Source organism: Littorina saxatilis, unplaced genomic scaffold, assembly GCF_037325665.1.
Source record: "Littorina saxatilis isolate snail1 unplaced genomic scaffold, US_GU_Lsax_2.0 scaffold_513, whole genome shotgun sequence".
In the NCBI taxonomy this organism is placed as follows: Eukaryota; Metazoa; Mollusca; class Gastropoda; order Littorinimorpha; family Littorinidae; genus Littorina; species Littorina saxatilis.
The window spans coordinates 4,167-16,187 of NW_027127367.1; positions in this window are offsets into that span (position 1 = coordinate 4,167).

The following is a 12,021-nucleotide window of genomic DNA, read 5'->3' on the forward strand; positions in this document are numbered from 1 at the left end:
ATGCAGTCTGAGCAAGTCAAAGTGCTTTCCCTTACAATCGGGCGGTATGACTAATTACTGCGCAATCACGCGCGACCGGTGCTTTTTATTTTCCAGTTTATGCCGGGATCTGGATCTGGATTTGCTCTTCGGATGCATTATAGCTACTGTAAATTTTTGTTCTTTGAACTGAAAGTTTACATACCGTAAGAATACATCATGAGAATATTAGAAACGTTGAAATTAGTCATGTATGTGTTTTGGATTAAGGTCGGGCGCTCTCTAAACAGATAGCCTACGTTACTTTTTTTTATTCAGTTTTCCGCGGACATGGTGGGATTTGTCAGAATAATTCTGCTCTTCTAAGATGTATCATACCTACTATACTATTTAGGTTTTTTTTATTGAAACTTGGTACACCGTAAGAATACACAATGATGACAATAGAAAACTACACATTTGGCATGTTTGTTTGTTTGTTTGTTTGTTTGCTTAACGCCCAGCCGACTGACCACGAAGGGCCAAATCAGGGCGGTGCTGCTTTGACATATAACGTGCGCCACACACAAGACAGAAGTAGCAGCACAGGCTTCATGTCTCACCCAGTCCCATTCACTAGATTCTGACACCGGACCAACCAGTCCTAGCACTAACCCCATAATGCCAGACGCCAGGCGGAGCAGCCACTAGATTGCCAATTTTAAAGTCTTAGGTATGACCCGGCCGGGGTTCGAACCCACGACCTCCCGATCACGGGGCGGACGCCTTACCACTAGGCCAACCGTGCCGGTTTATTTTGGCATGTAAGTGCTTTAGTTAGAGGTCGCGCGTGGTCTAAAAACAAGTCGGACTCGGGTCGTATGTGCCAGAAATCTGGTGCTTTTTACTTTAGCTCGCTAGCTCCTCGAAAATGCATCATAACTTTCTTATTTTAAATTTCTATGACTCAGAATTTGGTACAACGTACGTGAAAAATAATGTGAAGATACTAGAACAACAAAATATTACATGTAAATACTTTAGTTTGAGGTCGCGCGGTGTCGCGTGTGGTCGCGCAGTAATTAGTCACAGTAATTAGTCAGACCCAAATCGGGTCACACTTTAGGATCGCAATAGCAATCCGGATCGGCGATATGAAAACAGTTTAACCAACCTGATTGGCACATACTTGTGTTCTATTTTGGGAACGAAAAATCCGGAGTGTTATGAAGTAGGATCTATATATAACTATTCTTTTTCTTTAGACGTTTGAGTGAGGTTGCTTCTGATAACGATAATTAAGACGGCAGTGTTTGAACCACATTTATCAGACTCTGACTCAATAACTACAAAAAGGGATAAAAAAAAAAAAAAGCAGTTTGAAATATTCTGAACCAGGATTTGGTTGCAAGTTTAGTTGCTTCGGTACTTGATTGTGTCAAAGATTGTACAGGCCGGCTGGCTAAATGATTGTGCAACTATCTGTGACAGCGGCATTGGATATGGTGACACACTGTGGCAGAACCATGCATGAACATAGTTGCAGAGAGGACTGTCTGTGCATGCGGCTAGCTATCTGGTATCCGCCGGACAGAACACATACTGACGAGGTCAACAGGCCTTCACTACCGAAGGCACTTCTCTGCGCTGCTCGACGTGGCATCGCGACTCTGCTGAATGACATTTTGGTTTGTTTTTAGAATGTCATGTGAAATGTATGTCGGTGAATATGGGAGACAACTACTACCTGACCTGAGTGATATGCCAAATACTACCTGACCTGAGTGATACAGTAGGCTCCCTTCCTACGTATCTTCACAACACAAACACGCAGTTACCTCCCTACATAGGATCTTCACTACACATGTTTACATAACAATTTCATCATTGATTGAGTGTGATTAGCTGGCCGAGTGACTGGCTGCCGTTTTTGTTTTTTTGGTCCGACGGAAAACGTGTTTTGTTTATGCTTTTTTCAAGAAAATAAATAATTGAGTGTGGTTTAAGGTTTTTAAGGCCAGAGAGGCTAGCAAATTTTAGATCAAAATCGTTATGAATTGTGTTGAATTATTTAAAGGGGGTTGAATGTGCCCGGGCTGAAATACAGAAAAAATCTTGTTACACCTTTAACGGTCTTGGTAACCAAGGAAACGATTCAAGATGGCCGCCAAAACAAAAAACAAAATATCTTATAACTCAAAACCTGTTTCAGATAAATCAATTCTGGTTTTTTGCATTTTGTTAGTAAACTATATATCTATACTTTGACGTTTGGATTTGTTGTTATCTTGTATAGAAAAATGTTGAGGATTTTTTCTTAAAAAAATAAATTCATTTTATTTTATTTTATTTTGCCTTCATCTTGTCCACGTTAGGAATGTTGTCCAGGATTGCTCCCCGGTAAAAGTTCTGAAGACTGTCACATTCCTTTCAGTCAGGCGACCAACACCGCGCCCACCAAGCCGCTCCTCAGTGCTTCGCAAGTTTGCGAAGGGCAGTGCCCATACGCTTATGGGCGTGGTTGATGCAGTCCAGCTTTTCCACTTTGGTAGGTATGGGTCCTCTTCACACAGCCTTGTAAGCTGAAGAATCCCCATCACACAGCGTCTCCGCATACCAAAATCCAAAGTTGGCCTCAGATCGATTCCACAAAATCTTTGCAGCGTCTGACTCAATAGCCTTGCTCGATTTGAAGTAGTTTCGGCAGCAATCAGGGGAATGTTCCGCTTTCCAGGCAGCCAACTCTTCAGCAGAGATCTCCCTGAACTTTGAATGATAGACAATTATCAATAGTAATTTAGCGAGGCTTATGTTGGACTGTCTGAGTCTGAGTTATTTATGATCGTTTGCAGGTGTGCTATGATTACGTGTCATGGGCGGATAACCATAGCCAAGTATGCACAGGCCCAGGACTGTAAATCTCCACGGCTAGTGTACATAGAACCACTGACAGTGATCGATCATTTTTCATGCGCGTTCTCATCTCTAGCAAATGTAAACCTGCACTCGGATCTGCCTGAAACGTTGGTACCTATTGCCTCAACCATTTTTTGCTTAGCACGCATAGTGACGATTTTTTTTAACCTAAAACCCTGAATTAATATGAATATTTGTTTAGTTCTTTCGGAAAAGTTACGTAGTACGACACACTTAGTATACACATTCACAAAAGGCAACACAGATTTTGGTCAGGCTGTTGGTCATACCGTCTGAAATATCCAAACCAAATCTTTGAGAATTTGAGCATTCATGGCTCTTTCAGTGGAGGACCCCCTCAAAAATGGCCGCAAAACGTGCCTTTTTGGGCCTCTGAAACGGTTCACACCTACCGCCTTTGACATAAAGACTATAGAGGTAATGTGCATAAACAAAATGTTCTGAATAGGCAATTGAATGGCCGTTCCAATGATAGTCCGAAGGGTTTGGTTTGTGCATATTCTGATTTTTGTGTGCAGATTTTAGAATACGAGGCTATGGGTTTTGTCAGGTCGATTTTAGGGGTGACCTTGTTTGACAGGCTGTCACGGGAAGCCTATACAAAGTACCATCAGTCGGATAAATGATATAAACAGCTGACGTAATGACCTTTTTCAGCATAAATTATAAGTTCAACTAAAATAAATTGCGCTTTAATGCTTTTCTTAGCATGCCAAATTTGTTGCAATAATGTTTTGGCCAAGTTTATATAGCTAAAGAAGAAAGGTTATTTAGGACGATTACTACCATCTTGTGTTGAGAGGGTCAAGTTTTATTATGGGGGCGAGGACGCCCCCATTCTATACGGATAATTTCGAGGTTGACCATGGGCAGCGCCATTTTGTTGTGAAATACGTCATCAGTTTGTGTACACAGGAAGTTGTGACATCCGTCACCCTATGGGAGGGGTGAAGGCAACATTGTTCATCAGTAGAAAGTTGTGAAATCCGTCACCCTATGGGAGGGGTGAAGGCAAAATTGGTCATCACTGAGTTTGTGTAACACAGGAAGTTGTGAAATACGTCACTCTATGGGAGGGGTGACGGCAAAATTGTTCAACAAAAACATCATAGGCCGAACTGTGCAGGGTTAACCGCAACAAACTCAAACCATTCATACTACTCTGCATTTGAGTGACTTATATACCAACATTTTTATGTCTTATTTTCAGCACAGGTGTAGGAAAAATCATGAACCAAAATGTTATTTATTTTCTAATTTAACATTTGTTTTACAAATTTGACCATGGTCTTTCAAACATACAGTGACATTAAACATTGTTATGTTAAAAAAAAAGAAGAAAAAGAAAAGCTTTTGTGCACAAATCAGAAAATACATTGTACATTTTACCTACAGGCCAAACAAGAGATCCAAGCAAGTTGCACTGATCTAAAAATATATTTTTAGATCAATGGCAAGTTGTCAAAAACAGGCGCTTGCATTTGGATGTGTCCAATGATAGTAGGTTTGGTTGTGATCAATCAGAATAATGTAGGAATAAAAATGTATGACAGTTTGGTATGATGACATGTAATTCACATAATTATGCTGAAATATAAAATCATACATCATATAATATTAATATGGCTGTTGCCATGACCATGAACCCCAAGAAAGGTTTAATGTTATGTAAATCAAAATACCAAAATCAAGCACCTATTAATCTGGTCTACGGCGCGGGAAGATTGAGGCCTTCGTAAACGTTCAACGTTGGCCAATAATGATTTTAACAATGTTGTGTCGTTTTGTATTATGTTGTATTTTGTTGATCAATTGATAAATATGTCTTCCCAACATATTACAAATCAAACAGAAATAAAGTCTTAGAGAACTACAATAATTATTGTTGCCGTCAAAACCTTGCAAGGCCTCAACCGTTCTCACGAGATCAGTTACATTTTCTCTCTCTCTCTCTCTCTCTCTCTCTCTCTCTCTCTCTCTCTCTCTCTCTCTCTCTCTCTCTCTCTCTCTCTCTCTCTCTCTCTCTCTCTCTCTCTCTCTCTCTCTCTCTCTCTCTCTCTCTGTATGTATGTCTTTGTCTGTGTCTCCCTCTGAGTCTCTCCGCTTCTGTCTTTCTATGTCTGTCTCTGTCTATGTGTGTGTGTGTGTGTCTCTCTCTCTCTCTCTCTCTCTCTCTCTCTCTCTCTCTCTCTCTCGCTTTCTCTCTCTCTCATCTGACTCTTGGCACACAGGTCAAAGCAGAGGTTAACTTGAGTGCACGTGTACCTAGGAGGGGGGTGATTTCTTGAATTAGCTGAGGGCGGAAGGAAATCGCTCACCTTCCACGTCCAAAACGTAGTGATATTGACACGCCAGATTAGTGCGGTAGCGTATTGTGCTAAGCAGGAAAGCGCGCTTTTCTGCCGGTATTCTTGTTAACTTCGCAATTTCCGGAAAACATCCACTTTCACTTTGAGACTGTTCTGTTTACATTCGACACTATCAAAACCACTTTGCAATACTGAAATAATTTTTTCTGTGTTCGAAAGCTACAGCCAATCGTTATTATGTCCCCTTAGGTACAGTTTTATAACATTATTGGCACATGTAAACAATAGGAATTAATTAATGAACGCTACGAAAAGGGCAGCCTTTAACCTCCCTGTTGTCACTCAGCATTTTTTTATTTTTTTATTCTCATCCACACTTTCAGCACTTCCCCCACCCGCCCTCCCTATCTCAGATGTAATTTGTAAATGACGTTTTCAGCCTTCAATCCACTATTTAACATAGTAAGTCAAGCTTTTCAAACCTTATTAATAATTGCTTTGATGTTTTGCTGATGTTCAGTTTATTATTTAATAAAGATCTCATGGTTCAAAATTTCATATTGTTTTTTTCAAAAACGTGCGTGTGTTCCATTTCAAACTAACCTCACTGATGTGAACTCCATTATTACTGTCACATCTGTTTTACAAATTACACCCATAATCCAAACCAACGCGCAAACACACACACACACACCACAACTACACACATATGTACTCGTTACCATTAGCCAACGCTCGTCACAACACTGTCAGTCTCAAGTCTAAATAATAATAGTATAAATCATAACTAATTTTCTTCACACCATCATAGACATAATGTTGCTTCACATGTTCTTTGTACAATCGTTGGTTTTCACAATAAATATTGCATCACTGTAATTGTCTTCTTTTTCTTTAACAATATCTTTCCAAAAACAAAACTCAAAGATCACACAAGCTATTGCAACCTACTCCTATCTCTGGTCTCTTTTCCTGGGTACAATGGTACCTAAGACTTACATTCAAATGCTTACATTTCCATGCTACCCACATTGTCAAAATACCAATAATTATTCAAAACAAATGCTAACTACTACCTAACTTCATTTCAGGCCCACACCCATTATTATACACACATTTCACATTAAAACCATTAGTCGGCCCCCTGTCGATATTTATCGACTAAGTTCCTTGTTCTTAATTGTTTTTGTTTAATAGGTCTACCCTGGTAAATGTTCGAGTGATACTGAGTTTACGACCAAACAATGGTAAATGTTCACCCCGGAAAATCCTAAGTGACGTGCCACATTGACCTCTCATCAAAACTGTCAAGATTTGCTTCACTCCCAACTATGACGGCTTACTAGCGACAAAACCAGGAGTTACCAGTATCATGAGAAGTTTTAAATCATCAGGTGTTCTGGGCAATTCACAGCGATAATGTTCATTAATATCAGTTTAATAGTTTTCTGTTGGTGTTGATAAGCCATCAAACTGTTTATAACCGCCCAAATCTCGGGTTACCATTTGCACGTGAACATTTCAATTATCACGTACGCGTGTATTCTGTCTAATTCGCAGCGATAATTTTAACTGACAGCGTTGATTGTGAATTTTTAGTTTTGTCCTCTGCTTATACTAGCGCCAATTAAAAATTAAAACTGATAATTAGACATGAATACCTGGTTATAAGACATGATTTCTTGGTAATTAGCACGATCACTTAAGCTTGATAATTACATTTTTCACGAGGAAATTAGGAATTTTCAGTTCTGGCTCGCCCCAAGGCAGATAACTTGTTACACTTAATTTTGTGGTTTCGGCAAAAGTAAACCATCCTATACTTACCAGCACTAAACCTGGCCGGGGTACCCATTTTCAACGTGAACATTTCAATTATCACGTGTTCAGCGTAATTCACATCAATAATGTTAACTGACAGTGTTAATTACTATTTTCAGACGGCCTACTTGAGTCAAAACTAAAAATTAAACATTATCTGGTACATTTTTTTTAGTAGTTTTCACTGATAATTGTAATTTTCTTATCAACAATTGAAATGTTGAGTTGTGGTGCAAATACCATCCTACGGCTTACCAGCGCCAAAACCTAGGGTTACCATTTACCCCTGAAAATGTCAATTATCACGTGTTCTGTCGAATTCACAGATAGGGCGGCTTACTCACGCCAAAACCTGGGGTTTCCAATATCACGTGAAAATTACAATCTTAATAATACTGTGCTTTGCGTAATTCAGAGCGATCAGGATGCGAACTTTTAGTTTTGTCCTCCACTTACTAGCGAAACAACAATAATAAAACATGAGCACCTGATAATTAGACATGAACACCTACTATATCTATATACTAGAATCGCGAGACAGAGACAGACAGCGTTTCGGTTCACCACAATCACCTTTGAAGGCGAAGTCAGTCCTGTCAAACGGGATTGAGAATTTTAGGGCTTATTTCTTAGCCCTATATTATCTGTTATGGCTTCTCAAATGCCAGAACATACAGACTGATAATGATAAAATCGTTTATTTAACGTCACTCTGTAAAAACATTGGCGACATTTGTCTTAGATTAAGAACACACACAGGCGCGCACACAAATTTTCCCTTTATGTACAGTGGTTCACCTCCCACCCACCCCCCGCACACTCTCGCTCATCTAATTAAAAATGGTGTTAAGAGATACTTGGATATAAAATGGTATTTTTAAAAGTTCTGATAAAAAATATATAGTAGCTGTATGAGAAGCAATGGCGTCAGCCGCAGCAACGTCTCTTCATATCCAGGGACCAAGTGGGTGCGTGTGCACAAGTTCAGCGATAAGTTTGGGACCTTGCCACCCAAGGTCTTTATTAAAACTTAAAAGATAGCTTAATTTTTCATTTGGGGTATTTGGCAGGATATTTCTATTCGAGTTTATAAACTGAGTCAGGGGTTGAAAGTGGCATGAGTTCAAATCACATTCCAAAGTCAAATGAGCAATGCTGAGGTCGGATTGACAGGTGCATTTAAGCTCTAGAAATTGGTAGTTCCCAGCTTCTGCCCTTAGGCGGTTAATCCTTTTTATTACACGTGGGCATGCATTATAGGTGTTCATCTGTTTTGGTGGGGCTTCCCGGATGAGCCAGCCAGAGCTTATAGCCGTGTGCATGTATTTGTTCCTCCATTCTCTCCAGAGAAGAGAGTCTGTAAGGCTACTGATCTCAGAAGCAGACAATGGCAGGTCTACCTCGGAGGCGCCTATGCCTTGGGCAGCTTCTTTAGCGGCTTTGTCTGCTCTCTCGTTGCCAGGCACGTTCACGTGTGCTGGACACCAGACCAGGTTAATCTCGCTTCCTTTTTTTATAATTTTATTTGCCAGCTCCTTTGTGGCAATGACAAGATCCTGTCTTTTTGATCTTTTGTTAGTTCTTAATGCTTCAATGGCTGCCTTGGAGTCAGAGAATATAGCTATCTTTTGAGGAGGAGTGTTCTTGAGGTTGAGATGAAAAAGCGACATGCAGATGGCAAGGAGCTCAGCTGAGAAGATCGAGTTTCTGTTGCACAGTTTAAATTTCCCAGTCAGGTCATCGCTGGGGATTACAAAAGCTGCGCCAGCCTTCTTGTCATCCAAAACTGACCCGTCTGTGTAAATTTGCACACCAAAGCCGCCAGACCACATCACAAACAGAACTCTACAATCCACAGGTGTTGCCCACACACACACACAAACACACACACACACACACACAGAGAAGCCGTATATATATATGTATATCTATATCTATAAATATATAGAGATAGATGACAGTGTATTTTTCGCGTGGCTATAAATTGATTCGACCTTTTCACTTTTACAGTAAGGACAACTTACGGGTGCAATCGTGACATTCTAAAAATAGTAACGTAGTAACGGGAATATGGATTGACGCCACACGAAGGAAGGGAAATAAACGCTGAAAACACTGGAGAAGATAAGGAAGAGTTACTGGGAATGGATCCAGAGAAAAACCAAAATCGGTTCAGCGCTGCGCGCTGAGAGCACGTGTTGAAATATCTCATCGATGAGGTTGTGTCCGGGGTGTAGCTGAATACGGTGTCCAAATTTGAAAAAGATCCACCGAGAACTTTGGCCGTGCATCGCGAACAGACAGACAGACAGACAGACAGACAGACAGACAGACACTAGTCGTATATATATATATAGATAATAAACTAATTACTTGACTATTTAACATAATCACTTGATAATCAAACATAATCACTTGAAAATTAGAATTTCTCAATAAAAAATTATAATTTTCAGGTCTGGCTTAAATACTTAAGCCAAAACTGAAATTTAAACATTTTCTGGAGAAGAAAATTAGAAGTTTTCACTGATAAATGTAATTATCTCGTGAACATTTCAATTTTTTCGTTTCGGCGAAAACCTGGGGTTACAATTTTCAGGTGAAAATGTCAACTATCACATGTTCTGTCTAATTTAGAGCTATAACGGCTTACTAGCGCCAAAACCTGGGGTTACCAATATCACGTGAACATTTCATTTTTTGAGTAATTCACAGCGAAAAGGTTAACTGAGAGTGTTTATTACGAATTTTCAGTCTTGTCCTCGGCTTACTAGCGCGAAAACAATAATTGAACATGAACGCCTGATAATGAAACATGATCACCTAATAATTTAACATAATCACTTGATAATTAAACATTATTTCTGGAAAATTACAATTATAAATGAAATTTACTACTTTTCAGGTCTCGCTCACTACCAGACTAATTAGTTAAGCAAAAACTGAAAATTAACATTATCTGTGAACGAAATTAGTCATTTTCACTTATTATTGTAATTTTGTTTTCAAAATTGTTATTTTCACGTTAAAATTGCTAATTTGTGGTTTTGGTATAAGTAAGCCAATTATCGGCTTACAAGCGCCCAAAACTGGGGTTACCATTTTCATATAACAATTTCTATTATCACGTGTGTTCTGTCTTATTCGCAGAGATAATTTTAACTGACAGCGTTGATTGCGAATTTTTTGTTTTGTCCTCTGCTTATACTAGCGCCAATTAAAAATGAACACCTGATAATTAGACATGAATACCTGGTTATAAACCATGATTTCTTGGTAATTCGCACGATCACTTAAGCTTGATAATTACATTTTTCACGTGAAAATTACGAATTTTCAGTTCTGGCTCGCCCCAAAGCGGATAATATAAGATGTTTGATGTGTTGTTGACAGACCAGCTTTTTTGTCGGTCCTCGGGGGGCATATCGACTTTTGTTTCATATTTATTGACTGCGGCCGTCTGACAACAAACCACCAAACATCGTTTTTGTCATCATTTTGGTAGTGAGAAAATAAGTGCCAAATCAACACAGGGAGCCATGCTTTGAAACACGAGTTCCGTTTTGATAACTCATGATTTGGGGCCCCAGCACGTTGTTGCAATCAAAGCTGGCGTGTGAAAGCAACTTTCTGTGTTTTGAGTTCATAAAATGTCGAGATAAATATGTCAGGTTTGAGGATGCACATGCAGTTCTGTATGTTCCTCTCAGTATTCCACCCCCTCGGTTTTCAGTTGTAGTTAAGCTTAGTGATCGAATGTGGAAGCTACGTTGGGTCAAAGGTCACAGAAGATTTGCGTTGTGCAGCGAAGGAAAGAATTGCGATCTTGTTTCCGACTCATTGCCTCGTTGTTTGTCATTAGACCTGTCATTCTGCTTGTTCGGCTTTGTTAAATGTTTGCATATCTTGTTGCTATGTTCTTTGCTTTTATTATTATTTCGTATTCGTGCTTCGTTTATCGATACAACGGCTTGTACACGGGTCAACATTTGTGTGTCAGGGGTCAATTGGTTTGACTTGAACTTGACGTTCGTGTTTTTCCGAACGTCTGTGTATCGAAACACAGATGCACGCACTCCATGACTTTGTAAGAAGACAAAACATATCGTTAGGTTTCATTTGTTTGTGGTGAATGTATGACCTTTCATGAAGTAGTTTTGTTTTTTGTTTACTTTTGCCAGTTTGCCAGTTCGTTTTTGGAACTTTGCAAAGCAGTGTCGTGTCGTCTGTTTAGGTCTGGGGAAACGCCAATGAAAAGAGCCGAAGAATCCCCGAGCGTTTATATTGGGTTTGTTTTTGATTATCCATGTATAACCTGCTTCCTGCAACTATGGTAACCGGGGATTTATTGCATGGGGAACATGATATTTATTTCCCAGGTGTTTGTGAATGTCGGAAAACTCGTGAAAATGATGACAACATGTTATACTTAATGTTGTGGTTTTGACGGAAGTAAACCATCCTATACTTACCAGCACTAAACCTGGGGTACCCAATATCACGTACAAATTTCAATTTTTGAGTAATTCACAGCGAAAAAGTTAACTGATCAGAGTGTTAATTACGAATTTCCAGTCTTGTCCTCGGCTTACTAGCACAAAAACAATAATTAAACATGAACGCCTGTTAATGTAACATGATCATCAACTAATTTAACATAATCACTTGATAATGAAACATGATTTCTTGAAAATTACAATACCAGACTGATAGTTGAGCAAAAACTGAAAATTAACATTATCTGGGAACAAAAATAGTAATTTTCACTAATGATTGTAATTTTGTTTTCAAAATTGTAATTTTCAGGTTAAAATTGCTGATTTGGGATTTTGGCGCAAGGTAAGTAGGCCCTCATACGGCGTACCAGCGCCAAATACATGGGTAACCATTTTCACGCAAACATTTCTGTGGAAGAAAATTGCAATTTTTACTGATAGTTGTAACACTCTCGTGAAAAATGTGATTTTACCTTAAAAGTTTAAATTTGTGGTTTTCA